The 25611-nt window shown below is 37.3% G+C and overlaps 1 long non-coding RNA gene across 1 annotated transcript in view; it reads left to right on the top strand.

The window, feature by feature from the left end:
• Positions 1–25611, top strand: part of LOC105541526 — a 140948-nt gene that overhangs the window by 113928 nt on the left and 1409 nt on the right. Inside the window, exons 2-6 of the long non-coding RNA XR_001006349.1 lie at positions 6603–6720; positions 7467–7608; positions 20787–20909; positions 24086–24291; positions 24605–24641. This is a non-coding gene — a long non-coding RNA (uncharacterized LOC105541526). The remainder of the gene's footprint in view (positions 1–6602; positions 6721–7466; positions 7609–20786; positions 20910–24085; positions 24292–24604; positions 24642–25611) is intronic.

The following is a 25611-nucleotide window of genomic DNA, read 5'->3' as shown; positions in this document are numbered from 1 at the left end:
ACATCACACACCGGGGCCTATCATGGGGAGGGGGGAGGGGGGAAGGATTGCATTGGGAGTTAACACCTCCATTTTCTTGCAAAATAGAGACATGAAGAGGTGGTACTCCCAGTTCCCATATCTTTTCTAAAACTCTTTTCTTCAGGGTGTGGAGCTGGGAAGCCTGGCGGGAATCTCTGCTCTGTGGCTTGGTGGCAATATAATGGAAGACAATTTACTTTACCTCTCCATGCATCAGTTTCCTCACTTGCAAATGGGCATGGTAATAACTCCTACCTGCAAAACAGTTAGAATAGTGCCAGGCACATGGTAAGTACTCAATACATGTTAGCTATTACTATTTGTTTTTTTTCTTCTGCTTGTATTATGTAGAGTCTCTTGCCGGCTTTCCATTCATCCTTTGACTCTAAGTTCCTGGTACCTTGATTCTGAACTGAATGAGGATTTTAAGCTACTACTACTAAAGATGATGACTTTAGTTTTGCTGAGCACAGCACTTCATGATTAAAACTGGCCTTGAATTTTGTCTGTACTTTTAAAAGTTCTTTGAGGATCTTAGAGCTTATTTATTGCTTTGCCGTGGATGTTGGTCAGGGGTTCACAGAAATCCTTTATGTCATAGATTCTCCTTGGAAATCTTACCCTTTGAAAACTTTTGCTTTCCATTGGTCTTGGGTAATCTATTCTACTCTGATGTTAATATTTTTTTTCCAGTGACTTTGCCTCTAAGATTCTATTTTCTCTAAAATTCATATGTAAGTTTTTCAGCCTTGACTAGAACAGAAAACAAAGAGAGAGGAAGAGGATAGGGTAAAAAAACCTCTACATCTGAAAAATACCTGAAATGAACTAAAACCAGAAACCTTTGTATACAAACTCTTTCTACTCTGAGGCCAGTCTGTCTCGGTCCCAGAAGTGAATTATTACAAGGACCATTTTTGCCTGCTCTATTTGAGATGCTGCCATCATAAGATTTGAGTCTTAACTCTTAGCATTAGAGTCCCAAGTGAACTGTCTCTGAATTTCACAATGAATCTGTGTTATTTTTAATTGTAGATGACTACTATAGATTGAGCTCGAGATCCTCTGTAATTCAGGAGATTTGCCCTGCACGTGGGATTTTGCTCACAAGAAGGGCAGTTTCTGTTTGAGGATCACATTGTGAGGCTGCCATTTTCCCTGCACACTTTCTCCCTATGTTCTATTGATCTATACTGGATAGTAGTCGGCTCCAAAGAGAGAGAGAACAGTTGGGTTCCTCACAAATTCTCTCCTGCTATCTTCTGCAGCACTGGAACTGAAGGAAGAGGTTGGTTAGCTATTTCTCCAGAGAGAAGTAGCTAGGGCTTTACTTGCTTAACTTATAAGTGTGCCAGGGCTAAAGATATCCCCATCAAGTTTCTGAGGATTATTTTAAGATAGACAAGGTTAGGCAAAATTACCTTTTCTTACTTAAAAAATCTGGCTGGACGCAGTGGCTAACGGTTGTAACCCTAGCACTTTGGGAGGCCAAGGTGGGTGGATTGCCTGAGCTCAGGAGTTTGAGACCAGCCTGGGCAACACGGTGAAACCTCATCTCTACTAAAATACAAAAAATGAGCCAAGCATGGTGGCGTGCACCTGTAGTCCCAGCTACTTGGGAGGTTGAGGCAGGAGAATTGCTAGAACCTGGGAAGCAGAGGTTGCAGTGACCCGAGATTGTGCCACTGCACTCCAGCCTGGGTGGCAGAGTAAGACTCCATCTCTAAAAAAAAAAAAAAAAAAAAAAAAAAAAAAAGAAAAAAAGAAAAAGAAAAAGAAAAAAAATCTTTGGTCTCAAATTCTTACATGTTATCTTCCCTGGAGAAACTTGAGTGGCAGGGAGTTCTTTTGCCAGGGTAAAGGTAGGTCATGGTCCCTACTACGCCACACCGAGGCGAGAACTTGTGAACCTCATCATTCCTTCTGTTGACAACTCCCTTCCCTAATAACAGTCCAATATTCTTAGTGTTGACTTAGAGCAGTGCTTGAATTCACCCTAGAAAATGTTCCCCAAAAGGTGTTCTGAGGAACATTACTTTTGAGAGATCTTTGAAAAAGAGCTCCATGAAGCCATGTTTAGGAGATGCAGCATGCTACAGTCCTCTTAATACATTTAAACTGTATCCTGTGGAACTAGTGTTTTACATAAGATACTTTGGGGAATGTTGAAATAAGCAAAATAGGATATATACATAAATGGGAATATTACACAGACTTTAAAAGTGTTACCTGTATATATTTTTTTTTTTGCAGGAAAAGTTATTCATTATGAAGAAAAAAATATAAAACAATATGCATGGTCTAATCCCATTTTGTTAAAAAAAGTTGTAAGATGTATAAAAAAGCATGGAATATATATCAACATGTTACTAGTGATTATCTGTGGACAATGAGTATATGAGACTATATTTTGGATTTTTTCTTTTGTTAAGCTGTGTTTTCTAATTTTTTTCTATAATGAATGTGTATTACTTAGATAATGAAATAATACTACATTTTTAAAAAGAATGCTTTGCTTAGCACATTAGCTTTGTTTCAATTTTATTTTTAGGTTTTAGCTAAATTATTATCTCTCCATAAACTTTGTTCAACACTAAGAAATTTGAATTCCTGAAAATATGGAGTAGCCTTCTCTGTCCATGCTTTTCTTTGTAGCTGATGGGTATCAACTCTAGCAGAGCTCTCTACTTCTTTTTATTTTTAGTAGAATATTGGGAAGTATATGTAAGGGCCTTGCTGCACTCTAAGGAGGATTCCTAATAGGCATTGGAGCCTCCAAGCCTAGTACTTTTGCCCTAACTTTATTCCAGTTTGACCACAGCCCTTGAAGGAGATGAAAAATGCCAGGAGCCACATGAAGACACTTTTCACTTGAATCTACAACTGAGGGCAAACATCCTTTCTTCCCCACAGCAAAACTTGGGAGAAAGTTCTTTTTGGAAGATTTATCTGGCACAGTAGTCAGTCCAAAAACTGAGCTCCTATGCCAAATTCCTTCATTTGATAAAGATTAGATTGTTGAGTAGCAAGCAATGATGCATTTTCATAATTCTTATCTGTATCAGTAAAGCCGGTAGGGTGAAGGATGGCTTTTCTTATCACCCAGAGAATAAACCAACATGTGATTTTCTGCTTCTCACATCACACTGTTAAAAAAGAAACAAGGGTGCATGCATATCAGGCTCACATAGGGAGAGTCACTGAAAGCAGGGTTGCCAAATCTTTTTGGAGAACATTCTTGTTCTCCTTACTACCCTGGCATCCTTCGTAGTGAGTAGCTTCCTGTACAAAGGAAGAAAAGTGAGCCTGACAGAATTTAGATTCTATATGAGGTCCTGTACTTTGTTAGTTCCTGTCAGGATTGCCTTTAACAAGCTTTATGGGTTCAATTAGTTTTCATTTCAGCAAGTATTTTATACTTTGCAGTCCAGTGATTAACCTATCGATTGTCTTTTTGCCTTTTCAAACGCAGCAGCTTAGACATTTTTATTATTACCCTGTAAATTCTTCAGACTTGCATTCTGTGGCATTGGCTATGTAGTCTACATTTTGTAAGCTCTTTTAATTGCTTCTCTGAAGTGTGGACTTATTTTGAGAGAAGGTCACAGTAGTTTTCATTAATCCAATGTTACTTTCATAATCTTATGACTTTGATTTAAAAACAAAATTCCATTAGGTTTGCCTATTTCATCAAATGAATGTTTTCCATTTTGTAAAGAGTCTTTCCGTCATAAAAGATCAGCCCAATTGATGTATTTTTGGTTACATTGCTATTTTTGTGGGCCATGAGTAGACAATTTCATAGCCAGGTAAGGATGGGTAGGGGTAGGAGGGGCGATGACTATGCAGTCTGTAAAACAAACAGTCCACGGACTTCTTGTATTTCTTGTTCCTTAATTATTGGACTTTTAATTCATCTCCCGATTTTTTTTTTTTTTGGAAAAGGAAGAGGTCTTAGGGATCAAGTAGAATTTTAAATAGTTAACTTTGCTATAATTGACATTTTAGGTTAAAATGAAACTTTCAGATAAGCATAGAACAAGCTGTGCTTATTTTGAAATAATATAATTCAACTTTAACTTGATAAAAATGTATTGAGACTAAACTATGAACTGGAGGTTAAAAATATACATGGCTTCTTTTATTCAGGAGTTTACAATATAGCGGGGAGATAACTTCTAACAGAGAAGATCTGTTTGTGTTTTGAATATTTTAGAATAACAGAATGTGAGTACTTACTACCGTGGTAGTAAACAATCTTAATTATTTATTTAGGCCCCTGTCTTCGTATCCTTTCTAAAATTCTTTGAACGTTATTCTAGCTTAAATAAAAACTGGAACTATGTGCATTTGGAAGGTATTGTGTAGGGTAGCTGCCTCTTTAAAAAGACATACTAGTACAAGAAATGCTCAGAGAAGAACCAAATCAATCAAGGTTAGAGTGATTTCCACAAGTGGACTGATAAAATAGTGATGACTTGGAGGAAATATGATTGCAGTCTATATACTTGCTGAATACACTCCAAATTGGATACAAACTGGCACACCAAATACATGTAATTTGCATACAAATGAGCACACCAAATTTTAGAATACTGATGTTTGCAAATCTTAAAGCTCGAAAGAGGTCACTTTAGGACAAATAAGAGCAAGTGCTACTTTTCACAATGGATAGTTATAGGAATCATTCAGGCTGAGACATAAGTGAGCCTCTTGAGGCTGATATGTAGGGCAACTTACCATGCTCACCCATAAAATATCTCTTGCTCGTATTGCTAGTGCCAGGGTATGGTACTAAGTGAATATTTTTAGTTGGGTCTCATATAATATCATTAATTCTTAGAGTTCCTATCTTTAAACGAGTTAAAAGACACCTTTGAAAAAATGTTTCTAAATGTCTCAGTGTGTATCACACATGTTTAGGTACAAAGTGGGAAAGACTCACATTAATTTTTCCTTTGTATATTTTACACTCAGAGCTGGCCAAGGAAAATGCTATTTTTGCCAAACACAAACTAACCAACAACTGTTATATTTTGCAATGTATGATACTGCCTGATTGTCTAATAGAGGAATTACTTTTCCCTCAAGCACTTTCAAAGTAATTCAAAGTGTTATGTTTCATCAGTGGGTAATTATGTTTCTCCACTAAGCTTATAATAACAGTAAAGTCAGATATGTTCCTCTTGCTTTTTAGTAGTACAGTTCTAATAATATTTGCTGAAAGAATGAATAAATTCAGCAAATCTAGCAAGACTTACTGAATCAATGAGTGAATGAATGAACAAACAAACATGATTTGAGTCAGTCTTTTTGTCCTTTTCTGCTCTGAGCAATGGGCTAATCACCATGTGTGTAAGTACATACTGGACCATACATGAAGTTGTTATTCCTAATGATATAAATGTGATTTTTAAAAAAACTAAATTCCAACTTGAGATGAGTAAATAATAAATATATAACAACTATATATCTGATAGATGGTATTAAGTCAGCATTATATTTAATTCCAAGGAGTGTTGAGATGTTTGCTAATAGTTTTTGGGGTTTTCCTAGGAGTTATATACAATGGTTGAAGCATTTTCAGTAATATACGTTCACCCCACCATGTACTTTTGTGCAATGATATACCAGTAACACATTTTGGTAATTAAATGTGATAGTACATGTGAAGGCTACAGTGCATGAGACAAATTGATTGTTCAATAAACATTAGCCATTATTATGTTCTTATCATTGCATAACCAGAAGCTTTACACTTACTATTGTGAAAAGGTAAAATTACAACAAATTTAGTGTAAAGATCTTATTGGGTTTTATTTGTAATTCTAAAATCAGGCACACCTCATTCTATAAAGTAGAATGAGTATTTTGATGGGCTGGGCAGAGGAGCTTGGCTTTACAGGAAGAAAAGGACTGAGGAAAGCAGAAACAGAGAAGAAAAAGAGGATTGGTCATTTCAAAGTTACTTTCTTTGTAAAGTTTAAAGCAGAGGGGACTTCCTTACCATGCTGGCTAAAACCTACCTGTTCTTAGGGTTTTGGATTCTCTCTCCCAGCTTCTTGGAAGGTCAGATAAACAACTTTTTTTTTGCTGTGGTGGTGTGGAACTTCAGGACAAGTAACTAGATTTGGTTTGGTCTGTTTGGTCTAGTGCAGGAGCTCAGTCCAAACCAATGTCCTCTTATAAATTTTATTTAACACTACATAAAACCATGGGGATAGTTAATCTCCCTATAAACCTTAGAATGCTACACCAGATCTTTAGTTTCTCATCTGAAAGGGTCTTCATCCTTAATTTTCCAAGATGATTGAAATACAGTTATTTGCAGTCTTCCATCAGCTTTCAAGAATACAGTTTCTCAAAAGTACTACAGTTAGATACATTCTAGGACTAGTTAAATTAATTTAGAACCTGTTTTGTAGTTTGGAGAGTGGGTTCATATAAAGCCATAAATATATTACCCAGATCCACATGGGCAAGAGTACTCCACTATGGTCTGTATGTAATGTAGTTTACATTTTCCCAATGAAGTGCTAATTACACTCATAATGGCTTTATGGTTCCCCCCCCACCCATAGAATCTCTCTCTGTCACCCAGGCTGGAGTGCAGTGGTGTGATTTCGGCTCACTGTACCCTCCGCCTCCCTGGCTCAAGCGATTCTCCTGCCTCAGCCTCCCGAGTAGCTGGGATTACAGGCACTCACCACCACACCTGGCTAATTTTTGTATTTATAGTAGAGATGGGAGTTCACCATGTTGACCAGGCTGGTCTCGAACTCCTGACCTCAGGTGATCTGCCCACCTTGGCCTCCAACAGTGTTGTGATTACAGGCGTGAGCCACCACGCCCAGCCAGCTTTATGTTTAAAAAAGGAGTTATTGTGTTTTATAAACATGAGCAAGATAACAGATAGAATGGTACATTTCAGATTTTCTTTAAAATGCTACAGTTGGGGAGAGGGTAACAGATAAAACAGGATTGATCATGAATTGGGAGTTCAGGATACTATTATATTTTCATGTATGATTTGCAGGCTTCCATAATAAAAAGTTTAAAACAAACCAAATATAATGAAAACCCTCCCAATAGGTCAGGAAGTAATTAGAAATTATTTAATCAATGGTGCATATTTTGTGATATGCACCATTCTAGACACTAGGAATTAAATGTGAGCACTAGGAATTAAATGTGTCCTCTTGGACAAAACGTCCCCAGCTGCTTTCTTTCTCAAGACTGTGATCCATGTTCGGCAAAGTGCGTGTTCCAGTTGTGATCACAGTACTGTCATTTTCCTCTGGGCCTGTGATTCTCAATCCTGGCTACAAAGTGGCTCCGTCCAAGAGTCCTAGGAACTTAACTCTGCTTGTGGGTGTGTAGCCACAGAGCTAGCCCTATCAGATTCTTAGCCTTTATCCCCCTTGACTGTATTCCATTTTCTGTAGAGGTCGTTGCCTTCCAACAGGAGTGGTCATTTCCAATCAGACACCTAAGAACTACTAATGAGCAATGATGGAGGCACATTCTAGATGGAGGCCCATTCTAGAAACCGTTGAAACCGAGTGTTGCTTTGGACAGCTGTTTCATGTACATTTTGGAGTGGGAATGGGATCAACCTCTCAACATTTTTCTTGTATGGTGATGTGTTGTTAATGTAATGGCTTTGATTTTAAAACTACCCTTATTTCCATACTTTCAAATACAACAAATTAGGTAATTTGCAGTTGGTTTCCTATTCATTGATGCCTGTTATTAAGGCCTATGGTTTTCTTTCTTTAGTTAAATAAAGTGTATCAAGATTATAAATTTATTCTGAACATTTGAGAATTCAAAATCATGCAGCATGACAAACTTCTTTCATTTTGCTTCTCCTCAGGTAGTAAAGATATATTTTTGAAGTGACAAACACACATAAAAAGAACTTGAAGGCATCTATTGTACATGTGTTTGTTAGCATTGTTACAGATTTCATTAGAATTCTTTCACATCAGTCATTTAATGGAGTCTCAGCGTGTAGGAAGAGTGGATGAAAGACCGTGATTACTTATTTACATTTTCAAAAATTTGTTTTCTTTAGGTGTTTTTTCCTGTTTCCACTTTATGTTGAATATTATTTACATACAGTATACACAGCATCATAAGTTTATGAATGCCAGGTTTAATGAATCACCTAGCACAGACTGTATATTTAAGTAGAACACACTTACGAATGACTGATCTAATGAACAATGATGCTAATAAATGGTTGCCACTTCCAAACTGTGGGTACCCTGCCCAGATTTCAGAAACATGCACAGGATAGTTAGGGTTAATGGTTGATAAAACTGTAATTCAGGGAATGTTGCTACCCACACAACCTCACACCTCTGCTTACAGCATGTAATGGTCTTCACATCATTCCTAGACTATCATCCAAACTCCTTAGGATGGACCTTCATAACCTGTCCAGAACCTACCTCAGCAGTCCTATTGCCTTTTGATCTCTCCTTGCTCACTGTGCTGTCTTTACATTCTTTCCAAATTCATTCCAGGGACTCAGAGGGTTTAAAGTCTAGATTCATATAACTTGTAAATGGTAGAACTGGGATTCAAGACTAGGTTTGTTTGATATCTTTCAATTTGTCTAATTTAAAATAAAATATATTATTTCTCTTCAGGAAAATGTAGGAAGGAGGGCTTTACTTTCTGTAGAACATTTGTGTAGGGGAAGAATAATAATTTTTTTCTCCAACATTTTTAGACTTAGTTGAAATGAGTCCCTATAATGAAAGACTGATTAAAAAAATAAAAACAAACAGAAGTTCATTAACATGTATATTTCTCATATACATGGGAGACACCCAGGGAGTGAGTAATTCTTAACAAGATAGCTTGTTCTGAAAATATTCCAAGGCTGATGTTTCCTTTAAATCAGTCTAGAGATTGAAATGTTAAGCACATCATCTCTGGATTGAATGTAGTCATTAGATGTGTTTAGTGTGATTGCTAGTGTAAAAAATGTTGAATTTGAATGTCTTTAGAGAAGACTCATACTCTAGTTCTGCCACAAACCCTACCATTTTCTATTCTTTTAACAGCAGACATTCATTTATATATTTGAGTGACCCCTGAGGGCCTTTCAGATTTGATCTTTGCTTGAGTATTGAGGATGAACTGGCTGTCTAAATGACCAAAATGATACTCATGTTTTGACTAGTAGTTGTATCTTAACTTTAAAAACTGAAATTCAATTGGATTTCACCACTTGCTGTGAAGATGAGCTGCGTACCTTTTGTAAGTCTCAGTTTCCTTATGTGTAAAATGGAAAAAAAAAATACAAATCTCTAACACTGTGGGGTTGTTGTAAGGATTACATTAGAAGATATCCGGTATATAATATTACATGTTCAATAATTGAAGGTATTATTGTTGTCTTCTATAGCCTTACCAAGTAAGCTTTCAAATACCCATGGTTGACATAAATACTAATAGAAGTAACCTCATAAAAATAAACATTTATAGTGTAATGTCTATGCTTGTTATAGTTATTAACCTCAACAAGTAAAGATGGCAATATATTTTAGATTACTTCCATTTTGAAAAACCTACTTTCTAAGAAGTTTCTGGGAATGATTTCTCAGCAAGAAATATGGTGCATGGTTTTTGGCCATAACTCCTTTTCTGAGGGTGTTATCTGTCATTGGTAAGAAGTGCTTAGGACCCAGACACATGGGATTCCCTTAAGCATTTGAAAGGAATAAAGGAACGTAATTTTTTGGCAGCTGAAGAGTGAAAACAGTTACCATATCGTTATTACATGGTATGGTTGATGTATGTTTTGGCCCAAATTTCTGTGGAAACATGACTTACCAAATGACTTTACCACTGTGCCCTTTTGTGTAGCACAGATGGGGATGCAAATAGCAGTATGAGAGAGCGAGTTACCGTCGTGCATCTACCTTTAGTGACCATGGAACATCACATAAACAAACACGTAGGCAGCAAACAATCTACTTTTTAAATAAAACATCTTTGCCTTTAAAAAAAATAAATAACCTTTTGTTGTTCGTAGATTTTAGTTACATTTAATAATAATATAAACACAGAAAACCTAGGAGACCAATGAATTTTACAAGCACAACTATCATCTTTGGGGCAATGGTTTGTAATATAATACATTCTTCCCATTAAATTGCCCTGCATATGCCAACAATCTTGCCAAATATATTTATCTGGGTACACAATAGCAGCATATTTGGCATATGGACAATAGAAACTTTCGAATCCTACATTCTTGCAGGAAAGAAGGTGGAAAGCTAGTAAGGTATAAAATAAAATGTATTTTGTAATGAGAAAACTTAGCTTTGGGGGCATAGTTCCAATATGTACTATCTGAATCTTCATTTAACTGCTCTCCTTATAGATACAGCTGCAGTGTCCCCATTTTTCAGATGTAGAAACTGGCAATCAGGAAGGTTAAGTAAATTTGCCAAGGTCATTCATCTAATTAGGGCCTGAGTCAGGATTTTGAACCCTTGCTTGACCGACCTGGGCTCGATACCTCATGATCTACCTCCTCATAAAGAAATGCTGTCTAATTATGAGTCATTATTCACAGGGACTAGAGAACAGGTGTTCACCCCAGTCCTTGGGACCAGAAAGGAGAGATATGGAGAATAAAACTCAAGAAAAGACAGAAAACTTGCCCCAGGACTGCCTCTGAGAACAAATTAGAAGACAGGAGCCTAAGGCTGAGTCAGAGGAGTAGCTGCCAGTAATTAATCAGTTTGACAACTGGCTGCTGGCACAAAAGAAGACCAGCTGAATTGGGAGGGCAGAAAATAGGGGAACCTACAATGCCAGTGTAGATTTGGCCAAAGCAGGAAGAAATTTGGAAAAGGAAGAGAAGGCAGAGGCAGCATGAAAGAGGCTACAAGATTCTGATTCCTGTTACTTTTTACATGTCCTTGGGAACTTCCTGCTGGGAGGACAATGAGCTGCCCAGGGGGGCTGGACCTTTTGCATTACAGGCATGTGGGATGGCAGGGGATCCCCACCAGGAATAATTTAACAGGGATTTGGGAGGAGGAAAGGAGGAAAGAAGAACCACACCGAACAGAGCAGAGAAAAGCCACCAAAAAGTGAGCTGGATTCTCATTTTTATATGCAGAATGGTACAACTTAATTCCTCACTCTGTATGGATATTGCCAGGGAGTGATGGAGGGAATGCCCAATGAGATAGGTCACCTGTTTCAATCTTGCTAGAAACTCATCTTTGATTGGGGAAAAAAAACTCTTCTGTGAATGTGACATTCCTGGGTTTTTAACAGCAGATGTAGGGGGTGTAGGTTAGGGCAGCAGATAGAAAGGCCACTGGGGGATCACAGACAGGTCTGGCCACACCTTGCCTCACTCTTTTTTCACCCTCAGTCTATACCCTTGAATGACCTTTTCAATATATGTGTAGGGAAGAAACAAATTTTGCAGTTGCAGTATCCTGAAAATGTCATAACAATATGAAAAATGGTAATTTCCCATAGGAAATTAGGTTTTATGGGCTTGAAGCTTGCATACACTTTTGTATTCTTCCTTTTTTTTTTAAAGTGACATTTTCTCATCTTTGTACTTGTTAGCATTATGGAACCAGCCATTGGTGTGAAACAGAGCTGTCAAACAAAATACAGAATTCTATAAGACTCAGAAAATTGGAACTCTTAGTCACTACACAGGGCCCAATTTCAGGTGCATTACATGCTCTGTCATATCGAGTAAGACTGCTTCAAGCTCTGTCACTATTACAGCTGCACATCCCACATATCATTCAGTTACTACAATATTTTCACTTTTTTTTTTTTAACTACTTTATCCAATGGCAGTGGTGCTGAACACTGATGAGAATGACAGAGCTCTGCAATGCCAAAAGCATTCAGGGAATTTAATCTCAATTCTAAATGCATAAGCTCGACTTCTGCACAGACACTTAGAATATTAAAGGGCTGGAGGAAATGGTTTTGACAGATTTTAATCATACAATAGCTAGGTACAAAGAAACTTAGATATAGATAGGAGAATTATTTTTAAAAGCTTCATGCAAAGATGTGAAAGCAGGAAGTGAATTTAAGGGTCTTTCTTTTAACAACTTCCAGCTTTTCAGTACCAATTGAACACAAGAGTATACTGCCATTTACTTTGGGAAATGAACTAATCTGAAAATCTGATGTTGCTTTTGTTTCTAATTATTGAATAAAATGCATTTACTAAGAACCACTAGGCACCAAAAACTTAAATCTTAAAATTCCATGGTATCTGTGCTCTCACAATGTAGAGGTAATGTTCTAGAATATCTATGTGATATGGTTTGGATCTGTGTCCCCACCCAAATCACATGTTGGATTGTAATCGCTAATGTTGAAGGTGGGACCTGGTGCAAGGTGACTGGGTCATGAGGGCAGATTTCTCATGAATGGTTTAGTACCATCCGCTTAATACTGTCCTCAAGATAGTGAGTTCTCTTGAGATTTGGTTGTTTAAAAGTGTGTGGCACCTGCCCCCCACTCCCCATTCTTGCCCCTGCTTTCACCACGCAATGTACCTGCTCCCCCTTTGCCTTCTGTCATGATTGGAGGCTTCCTGAGGCCTCCCCAGAAGCATATGCCACCATGCTTCCTGTACTGACTGCAGAACTGTGAGCCAAATAAACCCCTTTTCTTATAAATTGCCCCATCTCAGGTATTTCTTTACAGCAATGTGAGAATGGACTAATACACTATGCAGCCTTTTTTAGCTGAGGGTGCTGTGGTGGTTATGCCCCTAACTCTTTATAACCTCTTCTTGGGAAGTCTCATTTAATTGGGTGCTTTCATAATGTTTTATTCTCTTCTACTACTGGTTCTGGCGCAGGACTAATCATAATAATATGATGTTGAGTAACCCCACCTTTCAGGATGCCAACCCAGTGTGGGGGGTATGCATGAAGTATATTTGTACTAAAAAATGATCTATTATTTATCTGAAATTCAAATCCTATTGGGCATCCTGTGTTTTTAATTGCTAAATTTGGCAACCCTACCTGGGAGACCTGTATTTATATAATCCACATTTCTTTTATGAAAAATGATGGAGTTATTCAACATGCATGCATGTGTATGTGCATGCATATATACACACATGCACACAGGCTCCCATTAATTAATCTTTTAGGAAAGCAAGTTCTAGGGCAATGCTGGAGTTAGCACTCACTCAGCTCTGTTCTGCATTTCTGAACTGAAGTACCCTCTACTAGATGGTTACCTCATCTTCTAGAAAGCCTTTTTTTCCTCCTCAGTATAGATGCCTGTATCTTTTCATCTCTTAATGTTATCCAACTCTATATTACTTATTATTAACTGATTCAGAAATTATAATTTATTTCATTAGTCTGTAGTTTATTGATGGGTGCGAAGGAGGTATAATCCTTATCATTTTAAGGATTTTAAGTATATGCCAGAATGCATTCTTTAGAACTCAAGCATCATTTGAGGAAAGCCTAAAAATTCCTCATAATCATAAATTAATAGTATTAATATTCATAATAGCATTAATAGTATTAGCTGAATACGTATTGAATGCTCTATTTCACATGTATTACCTAATTTAATTAGGAGGTAGGTGTTATTATTTGATTGCTGTTTTAGAGAGATAAAGTCCAAGTTACATACCTACAAGTGGTGGATTCAAGCATAGGTATGCCAACTTCAAAGCCTGTGCTCGTAACCACTCATTATTCTATACTGACAATTCTGCAAATGTGACCTCAGGTCATACTTTCCTCTAAGTTTTCTAAAACACTTGACTCCGAATAGAATCCTAGGTATAAGCAGTATCACAGAAATTGCATCTTTAATATTATAATGAGTTTAGAACTCTTCTAATATTTCTTCAGGTGAATCAGCTTCCCTCAGAATTCTGCTTAATAACATTTCATATTTTGAAAAACATTCTGGTCCATTAGTTGAATTAATGAGGTAACAATGGAGAGAGGAAAATGCTAAAAATATTAACAGCCAGTAACCTTGCTTCCTCAGGGTGAGTTCTTCAGTATTATAGCTGTAGAATAGCTTTGCTATCTTCAGCTAAGCATATAGTTCAGAATTAACCTTCACTAAACATATGAAATGATGATAAAAATACAGAAAATGTTTTCCATTCATCCGTGAATTAGCTCACATTCTGTGTGTAAAAAGGAGAAAATATCTTTGGAAGCTTTAAAACGATGGTATTTTCTAAGTTATAAGAAATTTAAGATTTGCAAATGCTAGAACAATCAATTCCCTTTTATTCTCTTAAAATCTAGGTGAACTTGATTCACTGTCTAGATAATGGTAAGGTTTACCAAAGTAGACTCTTATGAACAGCAAGGTAGAACCCTTCAAAAAGACTGGACTCCTTCATCTGGCTGTCATTTTCTCACTGTGCAACTGCTTAGTTCTAGGGTTTGTATTAGGTTCTAGGTTTACAGGGATGTGCTTTTAAGAAGGTCACAATTTGGCTATTGGGGTAATGGAAGTAAATGGGGAAAAATAAACAAGAATTATTTTACTGTGGAGAGTGCTATAATAGATTTAGGAACAAAACATGATTGAGAGGAAGATCACCCCTCCTGGGAGAAGGTACCAAGAAGGCATCTTGGAGGAAATGACATTTGACCTGGATTTTAAGGGATGATTGAGGTTTTGGCCTCAATCTGGATCTATTGCAAAAACTCTCTATAGTTCTTTGCCTTCAAAGTTTTCAGATTTTCTTTCAAGTTGCTGTTTGTCTTCTCTGATGTGTTCTATTTTGAAATATCAGATTAATCATCAGAAAATGCTTGTCAATAAATGAATTGCATTTGCTCAATATACACATTCATATTTATTTTCAGGTAACTTTGAACACATGGTAAGGAAATGCATTCATTTTTTCTCTGAGAACTGCTCACCTAATTGCTTGGTACAGTCATGTTCAACGATATGTAGTTGATTAAAAAATGACAAATACTGTGACCAGCTGCCCTTTTGATGTCAAATAATGTGGAAGATTGAACACCATGCTGATCCATTAGCCATTTCTAGGTCTGGCTCTTTTCAAGTTATGTACAGTCATTTTCTCTTTCAGAGAGAATATAACTTTTTAAAGCTTTATTCTTTACTCTTAGCTTATGAAAGAAGGAATTCACACTTCAAGAGGATGTCTGTACCTAATTGTGATATATTAATTGGGTAGATTATTTCAGGGTATAAACAGACAATGTTCCTGATGTTTCAAAGATATGCCATTGGCCCAGTGAATCAGGCTAAGGTCTTCATGGCTTTCTCCATGAGAGCATCAGTGTATACACTTTGCTGTGGCTTGAATATTTATATCCTTCCTCTCCAAATTCATGTGTTGAAATCCTAACCCCTAAGATGATGGTATTAGGAGGTGTTAGGGGACTTTAGGAGCTGATTAAGTTACAATGGTAGAGCCGTTACAAATGGGATTAGTATCCTTAGCTCGCTCACCCCTTCTACCATGTGAGGACACACTAAGAAGGTACTCCCCATAAGCCAAAAAGCAGACCCTTTCTAGAAACTGAATTTGCCTGGATTTTGGACTTCCCAGCCTCTACAACTGTGAGAAAGAAATTTCTGTTGTTGATAAGCCACCTAGTTTCTGGTATTTTGTAATAGCCACCTCATTGGACTAAGACATGGTTGCAGTATTATCTCCTTAATTGTCCATCACTCAGCCATATTTCAATACTGTAACTGAAATGAGATTTGCTCAGTCTCTCACAATTTTCACTAACCAGACTCTATTGAAAGTGAGATAAATCCAACTCAAACTAGCTCAAATGAGAATTGTGATTGTCTCATGTTCACGGAAAGCTGAAAAGGTTAAAATTTTGGCATCTTTGGATCTAGGGATTCAAACCATGTCATCAGAAATTTCTCTCTCTCTCTCTTTCATTTAACATTTCTCAGCTTTCCCTTCCAGCTGAATTCTTTTTCTGGCAGCCTCTTCCTATGCAGTAGCAAAAATCAATGCTGATCGCTTTACACTTACATTCTACTTCTAGAGATCTCAGAATATAGACTGATTGGATAGCTCTGGAAAAAATCCTGGGGATGAGTTTGAATTGACTGGATTTGGGTTCAGTGACAATCCATGAACAGTCTACTGTGACCAGGGTGATTGTATCCTCTGAGCAACACATCTTGTAATAGATGTCGCTGTTGGTGCTGGAAAGTGGGGTCAGACTCCTGAGTCACCTGGACTGAGACTGGGGATGGGACATTTTCCAAAATATGCTGGGAAGAAAGAAGGTGTCTACTATAAACCTATAGATAGCCAAGTCAGAATTTCAGCCAGTTCTGTGTGATCTTAGAACATTAATGTGAAAATATGATCATCTATTCATTCAACAAATATTTAGACATTTTTCAATGCTATATGATAAAATAAGACAGAAAATGTGCCTGCTTATATGGAGCTTACATTCCAGATCAAGGCAGAAAACAAAATATTCAAAAATAAGGACAAAAATATGTTTTCAGGTAGTGGCAAGTTCCCTAAAAAACTTGCATGGGTGAGTGGTGAATTTAGCTGGTGATGTCAAGAAGGTGATTATTTGTGCAGGAACTGACCATGGGGAAATCTAGGGGAATACATTTCCATACAACAGATGGCAAGGGCCTTGGGAGATGGCTTACATGGCTTGGATTTTCTTTCCACTAAATTTTTTTCCTTCCCCCATTCCTTGATGTCTGTATCTCTAATATTCTATCTGTTGCATTCAGAACTAAATCTGGACTTGTGACTACATGGGTTCTTAATTTTTGTTCACGTAAACAGTCATTATAATGATGATTAAATGATACCCATTTAATTTTGTAGTCATGCTAGAGTTGAGAGTTGTGCTAGCATCTCTCTCTCCATTGCTAACTCTGTTTTTCCTTTTTGTCAGAGTGACAGATGTTTGTCACTTCCAATGCTTCCATTCTCCCCTGCCATTTCTGTTGCTTATCATCTTGGCTGTTTGCCATTTGCTTATTTTTTCCTTTTTCTTCTCTCTCTCTACTTTTTTCTGTTACTTGGTTCAGACGGCTTGGATTTTGCACAAATTGGCTTGGCTCTTACAGTCATTACTAACTGTTTAGAGAGTATCCTTTCTTTTAATGTAACAAATCGACAAATCATAGCATATTCTGTGTAATTTTCAGCTCTTCTATTCTTAACAATTTTGCTGTGATTTTCTTTTCCTCTTCTAGAGGTACTTACCCTTCCTCCCCATTGGGTGCCATCCTGAAAGGTTGAGACTGCAGGACAGCTGATCTATCTGAGTCGCTATTCTATTTGCTTACTTGCTTTTTGTACCCTACATCTACGCTAGGGCCAAACACCTGTATTCTTGCTGCTTACCAAATCCTTTAAACTTAATCTTGGCAGCATTTCTCACATTTATGCTTTTTTCTTACTGCCTTCAGCAAAACCAGCCTATTTCAGATTCTTACAATCTCATCCCTGTACAGCAACCCTCAGCTGTTCATATTTCTCTCTATCTTTTATGGTCCTTCATATTTCCAACCAAATTATCCCCCAAATGCTACTTACTTAGTATCATCCTCATGATCAAAATCTTTCAAAATCTTATTACTAAATAGAATGAAAGACCAAGTCTTTAGCCTGGCATTCAACACACTTCATGGTAAGTTATGAATCCACTGTTTTCAATGCTCACTCTAGAAATTCTCTAGAATCTCAGCTCTAAGCAAACTAATCCAAGCATGGTCTGTAATGCATATTGAATAGTCTTGACTTCACAATTTTTTGAAACTTGACTCCTTTCATCTGCCCAGAATTTTCTCCCAGTTCTTCTTTGTCTCTATAAATACAACCAAAAATATGGTTCATATTTCTTAGCTATTTTTGAGTCCTGTGTAATGACCAAAGTTGCAAGTTGTGATTCCTTTTAAATCATTGTAGAATTTATATATGAAACTCATATTCTGATACTGTTTTTGCATATGTGTAGAATATCTGCCAACTTGCTTATTAATACATTTCTCTCTATCCTTTTATTTCTTTCTGTCCTTCATAGTGCCATAGTCTAATGTTCTCTTCAAAATATGCATATTGAGTGATTTTATTCTTACTAATTATTGTGGTTTTATGATAATGTGGAAGACCAGGTAGGAAAGTTAAGCTCATATATAGCTATTGATATCTATGTAGATCTTATCATACATTATTTTATATTTCTATGTATATCTATATCTGTATCTAGGTCATCATCTATATGTAACAAGAGTATTCCTTCACATAGATGAGTGCTGAAAGCTATAAAGTCTGTCTTTTCATATGGTCAAGTTCCCTTGAATTTTTGCTTTTAATATTTCACTTTTAGGCCGGGTGCGGTGGCTCAAGCCTGTAATCCCAGCACTTTGAGAGGCCGGGACGGGCCGATCACGAGGTCAGGAGATCGAGACCATCCTGGCTAACACGTCTCTACTAAAAAATACAAAAAAAAAAAAAAAAAAAAACCAGCCGGGCGAAGTGGCGGACGCCTACAGTCCCAGCTACTCAGGAGGCTGAGGCAGGAGAATGGCGTAAACCCGGGAGGCAGAGCTTGCAGAGAGCTGAGATCCGGCCACTGTACTCCAGCCTGGGCGACAGAGCAAGACTCCGTCTCAAAAAAAAAAAAAAAAATTCATTTCTGAGATGCTAGAAAAGATCCCTACCACTAAAATAAAAATTCATATTCACAGCCTTTTTGTTAGAGCTGAAATGTGTTATTTTTCCACATATTTCTTTCTTAAAAACAAAGTACCAGCAATAACAATAGGTGTCGCTATAGCAAAAGAAACCAGCCATTAAGTTTTTTTTTTTTTTTTTTTTTTTTTGTTCTTTTTCTAGGAAACATTGCAGCGTTATAAGAGAAATTATAGACTAATTTGTTGAAGCTCAGCATGTCCATCTCCCTGCTTTGAAGAAGGCAAACTTCATTAATACTAACATCTTACTTGGCCTAAAACATCTTTGGAGTAGGAGAGTTATGGCCTTTCTGGGAAAGTAGTTTTAATTTTTATAAACCTTAGAATTAAGAAGTCCTTTTGTAAATCCAATTATAATTCTTTCTTCTAGATTTAGAGTCATTTATTCTTATTCAGTATCCATAAAAGTAAATAATTAAAATATATATTTCCACACCAAAATTTTATTAATTAATTACCTATATAATTTATCTATTTAGGAAATGGAAAGAGAAACCCCTACCTTATAAAATTGATGGCAAACATGAAATGAGGTATTATATGCATTAATTCACTTATTTATTAAACACATTTAGTTGAGTACCTGCTGCGTATGAGGCATGATGGTTATAATACAGATAATGTCCTTGCCCTTAAGGTACTCATACTCCAGCACATTTATAGAGGTTCCTACACATCGTGAAGCTTAAATTACTATTCAAGAGTAAAAGACATAAATTATTATTATTGAGATCTATTGCTAATCGATTGCTAGGAAGCCATTTTAGTCCTCCATTTAGGAAAAATATTAATAGGTAGTATCAGCTCTTTCTCATTTGGCATCTATTCACTTTTCTGGTAATAGCTCCCAGATAATCCTCCAGGCATCAACCCACTCACATTCAGGTCTTGTGGTTTGAGTGACACTGATTCCTCTCCACCCTCCACAGGCATCCTTGAGACTCAGATCTAGTCAATTAGGGTTTTATGTCCCAGTGTCTACAGTGTTATCACAAACCAGACCCTCCATGGTTCATCTCCTGCTTCTCTTTGGACCTGATCTCCTGTCACTGACTGTCTCACATCACACCTGTACATACCATGGTGGTTTCGCTTATATTATTTGCTTATTTATCTTGCTTATCTTGGCCTCTTTTCCTGGGATACCCTTCTCCTGCCTCTTCCTTTGTCAATTCTGTCCATTTTTTAAGACCTAGCTAGTCAACTCTCCTTCAAAAGGCTTTCCCCTCCTCAACTTGGATAAAGTTTCCGTTCTGAGAGCTTCCTCAATTTCTGGGCAGTTCTCTATCTGCAATTATGTACTATTTTCATAATATGCTCCCTGTGTCTCTGTTTTCCACTTAGATGGTGCACTCTGGCTGTCAGAATTTTACTTCTCTATGTGTTCCTAACACCTTGACTGATGTCTGGGACCCTGTGGTCACTTGATCTAGGCTTGTTGACTGAAAGTACTTAAGACGACTGTGGCAGAAACCTGTCTTTCTGTAACATGCCTTTGCTGAATTGCACAGCTCCGAAGAAGAATAGTTCAAATGACTATGTATTGAAACATTCTAATACCCCAGGCTTTATGTCTCTAAGAGAAGGAACGTTGCATTCATTAGCTTCCTTAGGTTTGCCTTAGGGAATGATATCAGGACTTAATTCAACAAGTATTTATTAAGTTATGTAGGCTTGCTGGATCATTCAAGCTTGCTGTGTTTTTCTCCTCTGATATCCAGCACGTACAGCCTGGGCTATTAATTTGGCAATTAATCATATGCTACCGTGTGAATTTTGTTTATGATGTATTTTCATGCAGTACTTAGCCTATTATTTAACATTTTACACCCTTACATATGAGTAGGGATTACTCATTCATTAGCATATTGATTATTTCTTCATTAAATATATTTTGAGAATTCATTATGTGTTCATATTATTTTTCTTTTTGCATATTGTATCAGTTGAGGTTCTGTTTAGGCTAGTAACAGAAACTGGCCAATTTAATAACAAAAACAATTTATCGAAAGGCTGTTGGGATCTGACTGTAAGGAAGATAGGATTGGAGAACCAGGTTTAGAAGAGAAAAGGCAGTGCCAGAAGTTTTTGATTGGAGGAAACTGCAGGGCAGTGTTGCACAAGAACCGTTGCTGGTAAGAATGAACTCTCTTTCTTTCCTCTTTCCATTGTCACCCTTATCAAGACTTAATGTTCTGGGAGAACATGGCCAAATTCAGGCCGTGAGTTTGTTCCTTGGCTGTACTAGTATTGTGGGTGGGAGGACTTGAAAGAAAAAGACTGAAAGGATTTTCTTGGCTTCAAGTAAACACCAAAGCAGTTGAGGAACTCTGAAAAATTGTCTGGATATTGGGTAGTTTGAACAGATGACAAGTATCAGCAGATATACTTATTTGTTCACACAGATGTGCTATCAAGTCCCAGCATTGCCAGTGACTAAGTGTATGGCTTTGTGAACATTTCTTACCTTCTGTAGGTGCCATTTTTCTCATCTATAAATGGGGATACCAATTTATATTCTTACATAATGGTTTTAATGATTACATTAAATAAGATGTATCCTATAAAAGGTGCTTTTTACAGTGTCTGTCACATAGTAGCTATACAATAAATGATGGCTATTATTGATTGACCTATGTGCACACAGCATGAGGCTGTTCTGTATACATTAGGCAAAAAAGAAACAACTGTTATCTCAGACCTTGAACTGTTTGCAGTTTAATGAGAAGAAAGAGCATATGTGATTTAATTTAATCCCCACAACTACCCTGGAATTAGGTAGAGAAAATGTAATTATTTCTGTTTTTCATATAAGCAATCAGAGAGAGTCAGAGAAGTTTAGTTACTTGACTGTGGTCACACAGCTCTTAACTGACAGAGCTGAGGCTGGGGTCAAACTTACTAGATCTTAAATTTGGAGAGATAAGGATAGCTCAGTGAAGGACAGAGTTACTCAACTCAATTCCAACCAGAAAACTTACTGAATACCTACTATGACAATTTGGGATATTGCTGTGGGGGAATATACATATAATTAGTACATAGTCCCTGGTTTCAAGACGATTACAGTCTAGGGAGAAAGATGGATATGTACACAACTTAAAATGAGATAATACATGACAAGGGCTGTATTTTCCATTTAATTCTCTTAATATACACTCATCAAATGTGTCACGGTCTGTATTAGGTGCTGAGGATTCAGTGATGGACAAAGCCATAAGCAACCTGTCCTCAAGGGGCTTACCTGTTGTTGGAAAGAGACAGATGAGAACATAAAGGAAATATATACATAAAATCATTTGAGATGTTGATAGTGACGGGTGCTAGAAAAAAATTTAGGAAGTTTTTTGGCAGTGAGTTGGTGTTGGCTATTTTCAGTGGAGTGCTCTTCTGAGGGTCTGAACAAGTCAGTCATGTTAATTTGTGTGGGAAGAGTAATCCAGGAAGAGGGAATTGTAGTGCAAAGACCATAGGGTGAGGATGACATTGGCGTTTTACAGAATAAAAATGAAATTGTGTGACAGGAACATAGAGAGCGAGAACAGTGGTACAAGTGAGATCTAGAGATGGAGACAGGAGCAAGAAAAATGCAGAGCCTTGTATAATACACACGATAGATTAGAAGTATCTGATCTATCATTCTGAATTTAGAGGAAGCTCATAAAATTTAAGCAGAGAAAATGTATTATTTGATGGTTTTGTAAAAAAGATCACACTGGTTGCTATGATGAAATGTTATATGTACATCATGCACGAACAAGAGAAAGAGTAACATTACTTTGAAAAAGTTAGGGGACATAGCCAGGCACAGTGGTGTGCACCTGTAGTCCAGGTTGAGGCAGGAGGAATGATTGAGCTCAGGAATTTGAGGCTGTAGTGTGCTAAAAGTGTGCCTGTGAATAGCTACTGCACTCCAGCTGGGCAATATAGCAAGACTCCATCTCTTAAAAAAATAAAGTTGGAGAGGCATTGAGAAGGAAGAAGTACTTTGAGCAATGAGATGGGCATGTTTGGGCAACAGTGAGTTTTTCAGTGTGGCTGGAGTATCCAAAGTGTGGGGAGGATGTAATGAGAGGGAATCAGGAAGCAAGGTGGCTACCAGGTTATGTCTTGATAACATTTTGTAGGCAGCTGGAAACTGTTCTGTGTTTTGGAAAGATAATGTTGGTGACTGTGTCAAGGATATTAGAGGAGGCAAGAAGACCATTGATGAGGTTCCTACAATAGGTCATTTCAGAGGGCCAAGTAGTGACAATGAGAAAGAGGAGACAGAAACAAGAACCACTGACATAGAGTGCTGACAGTGCTTGGTGATGAACTGGGTATCAGTGGTGAGGGGAGGGAGAACCTGGAGACATCTGCATGGCAAGCTGGGGGCGCCCTTTTCTGTGAGAAGAAAGTTGGAGGATAGGGTAGAGATTTAAGCTTTGAACCAGTTGAATGTGTTTTTGGCAGGACCGCCACATGATCCTGCTGGAGAGACAGCAGGAAAAGCAGAGCTGGAGCTCAGGAAGTTTGGCTTTTAAGAGCACACCTATTCCAACTAATTTCTTATAATCTGTGAAAAATTTTGTGAATTTTAAGATATTCGCTATTTTCAAGAAGACAGGAGTTTCACGAGTGTTTGTCATAACCAAGTGGCATTTTCTACCAAATGAAAGGTTTTCTTCTTCAAAAAAACAGAACATTCAGTAAAGAGAAAGTTGGTTGATGATTTAGACTTCCTTTTCTTTCTTTGGAAACTGAGTTATCAGACTTGTTCAGGCCCAAGGAATAAAATTAGGGAAGATCATTACACAACCTTAGTGGTATAAGGAAAAGAAGCCTTGTTAAAATAATGAAGAGATAGACAATCTCTTATATCCCTGCAGGAGGTATTAGGAGAGAGTAGAAGAAAGCAACTTTTTTCTTAAAGTTTACGTTTGATTATTCTGATAGTTCTTGCAAAATACTGGACACAAAAGACTAGGTCTGGGGCAATAAAAATTGCTAGATGAGAAAAAAATATGTCAGTAAGAGAAAAAGGGACTTAAAATGTTGGAATTGGAAATCATTAGTTGTCTGCAGTGCCAAGTTGAATAAACTAAAAAGCAAAATGAAAGACTTATGTTCAGTCCCAATCCCAGCATGAGTAGGAGCCTTATTCTCTCAGTTTCTTCTTCTCAGTTGTATAATCATATCTTTCTTAACAGTTACATTTCCTACTCGTGAGCCAGGAAATACATTCTTTGCTGATACTAATGTGAGGGTATGGAGCCAGCAGTGTGGAGACAACAGAGGTCATTTTTAGTTGCTATCTCTAGTGTCTCAGGACTGCATCATCGCTTACCCAACATGACTCAGCCACAGTATTGCCACTGACTCATGGAGCTCCTAGTAGAGGAGAATTAGTGTCACCAGTCGACTGGAAAACCAATCCACATGAAGCCAGGAAGAGAAATGAGGCTGCTGTTGCTGAATCCATAGCTGCCCTTAATGATGCAGGCTAGGAAAGACGGCCCATTCTGGGGGAGATAAGTCAATTTTGCCGTGTCTGCTATTATCATAGTGACTATTGTCTTTCTGTTTTATATTTATTTACCTAAATTGTTTTGGAAAGACTCAGAGGTGTAGAGACATGCCTACTTTTTGCAAAAATCATCACACTGTCATGGAGGCAGTCCGGGCTATGGGGATCTTATTTGTTGGTGTCTTGGGCAAGTTGCTTGACCTCTGATCATTGTTTGCTTATTCTTATATCGCCCCTATATTTCAGACTCACTCTGTGTCAGGCATTTGTTTATCTTTTTAGCAAACTCAGAAGGAAAAGACCATTGCCCTTGTTTTACAGGTGATGAAACTATATGTTTTCCAAGGACACAGTGCTAGTAAGTAATGAATGTGAAATTTTAACTGTTTCGATCTCTTCTCAGAGCCAGTGCTCTCTAACTACTCTCCTAAACTTCCTCTCATCTGTAAAATATGGATGATAATAACACCTGTCTTACAGAGTTGTTGTACAGATTAAATAATAGAACTGTGAAATGTGTAGTACTTCATTACGCATTAGGCAATCAATAAATGGTTGATAGTGTTACTAAAAATAATGAAGAAAAATCTTCACTAACGCATCCATAGCAGTGAAGTCCTTGCTAGAACATAACCTTTGTCCCTTCAGTGTAAATTAGTGTGATGTTACCAGCACTTACAGCAGATGGTAAGGAACACAATACAAAGGAATGAATCTCTAGTAGTGAAATGTCAGATACTATAACATCTGGATGGAAAACAAGCTTTTGTACATGTTTGAATCATCTTGCTAACTACCATATCATTTCATGTTGATCTTAGCTTCCTTTTCCTTTAGTAAGATTGCCCTAATAAAAACAAAACTATTGAGTTCCAAGGTAAGTGGAGGCTATACTGATCTGAGGGAGGCTGAGGTTCCAGAATAAGTTTGTGAAACACTAATTTGGGATAACAAAATACAGTTCCTGATAGCTGTTGTAAATTTTATGTAAACAAATGCAATTAACAAGAGAGAAAAACAGGAGAAGGCAGTTTCTAGGTTTTTAACAAAATAGCAGCTACAGGGTAAGTATTGTTCTAGAAAAGTCCTGGTCAGGACACCTAAAGCAGAATAAAAAGGACTGTGGTTTGGCCATAAAGATTACTTGTGTTTAGACATTTATAAAGCCAACAAAACAGAAATAAAGATATGTTGCTTGTAATGAGAAGGGACATCAATCTATGGCTTTGTGTAAGAAAGACTAACCATATTAGACTGTGGCCTTGAAAATAGGGAGAGTATCTTATTCACCCTTTTTTGCCTAGAACATAGCTCCATCCCTGTCAGTT

Source organism: Mandrillus leucophaeus, unplaced genomic scaffold (assembly GCF_000951045.1).
Source record: "Mandrillus leucophaeus isolate KB7577 unplaced genomic scaffold, Mleu.le_1.0 Scaffold1056, whole genome shotgun sequence".
Taxonomy (NCBI): Eukaryota; Metazoa; Chordata; class Mammalia; order Primates; family Cercopithecidae; genus Mandrillus; species Mandrillus leucophaeus.
This window is presented reverse-complemented; position numbering and strand designations above follow the sequence as displayed.